This window comes from Penaeus chinensis, chromosome 15 (genome assembly GCF_019202785.1).
Source record: "Penaeus chinensis breed Huanghai No. 1 chromosome 15, ASM1920278v2, whole genome shotgun sequence".
NCBI classification, from domain to species: Eukaryota; Metazoa; Arthropoda; class Malacostraca; order Decapoda; family Penaeidae; genus Penaeus; species Penaeus chinensis.
The window spans coordinates 9,112,119-9,113,816 of record NC_061833.1 but is presented as its reverse complement, the minus strand read 5'-3'; positions in this window follow the sequence as shown (position 1 = coordinate 9,113,816).

Here is a 1,698-nt window from a genome sequence, read left to right as displayed (position 1 = left end):
GGTCCATGCCACTACGTTTAACGATAGTTACTATCAACTATTCAACTCTTCCCAGGTTTCACCGCCAGAGGAACAATGCCATGATCTACGCTCTCTTGCTGGTCTCCAAACAATCATGCAATGATTTTTCTCGAACAAAAAGCCTTGTTCTCTGTCACGTGCTGCAGCTTTCCAGTCTGTGCCTTCCAGGGCTTCATCGGTATTTTAATTTAATTTGATTTATGTCCTTTACATCGGGGAGCCAAGCTGCTTTTTACTTCTTTTGATTTTTCATTTGTTGTTGTTGTTGTTATTATTATTATTATTATTATTATTATTATTATTATTATTATTATTATTATTATTATTATTATTATTATTATTATTATTATTATCATTATTATCATTATTATTATTATTATTATTATTGTTATTATTAATTTCATTATTATCACCATCATCATCATTATTATTATAATTAAATTAATGGTAATAGTATATATATAGATACTGTTTCGTTATTGTAATTTTGTGTAATTCTTTTTATGATGATAATATGATGTTCCTGGACAATGACCAAGATAGTAATTATGATAATGGGAAGGATATAGCTGCCGCGGCTATACTGCTATACAGTAATACTAATACTATTGCCATTTTTACTCTTCTTTTCTTATTATTATTTCTACTACTATAATCATGGTCATTATTATGATTACCATTGCTCCCTTTCGGACTATTAATATGACTACCATTATTGTCATCGTTATTATCATTTTTGTTACATTCTTACACTGTTCTCATCATCTCATTTCATTATGATAATTGCTATTATCACCAGCAGCAGCATAATTAACCAATGCTAAGTAGATATGTATATATATATATATATATATATATTTATATATTCCGAATCGTATAGTTTTGATTCTTCTGGATAAATATATTCTAAGAAACAATTATTCCAAGGTAAACATGATTCATTATGATAATTAAATTGATTAAAACAAGAGCGATTACCTGCAAAACCCATTAACCTCAAGACCAATAATTAATGTTCTGTTTATATCATTATACTTTCTGCATAAAATAAGTTAATAATCGGAATTATTCTTGTAAGTGATATTGCTTTTCACTTACGAAATTATATAAGATTATTCAGGTTGGACATTAAAAAAACGCATCGTGGAAACACTTTTCATATCTATATTTATCAAGATATGCCACATTTATAAATTAAACTTAATAATGACATCAATATGTAATTGCAACAAGATAATCACATTTTCAACATTAAAGAAAGAGTATGCAAAGAAGTGACGATAAATTATGCTAAATGGCACTGAATAAGTAGTTAAAATATTTGAAATAAAGAAGCCATGTGCCTAAAAATAGCGTTTGGTAAAGTGAGTTTACCTGAGAGAAAATAGACGAAGAAATTAAAAAAAAGGGGGGGGGGAAGTAAAAGAGAGAGAAAAAATAGAAAACGAGAAACACAATTAGAAAAATAAAGAACAATTCAGCAAACAATAAATCCGATGAAAATCATAATCCATACTATCATTACGTCAAACAAACAAACCACTATTTTCCCCATTAAGACCTAAGACTTCATAAGACCTTACAAAGAGGCGAAAATACTCTATCACAGGAAACATATCAAAAGGAATGGCGTAGAGAATTAACCTTTGATTAACAGCATTAACTCGTAACGTAACT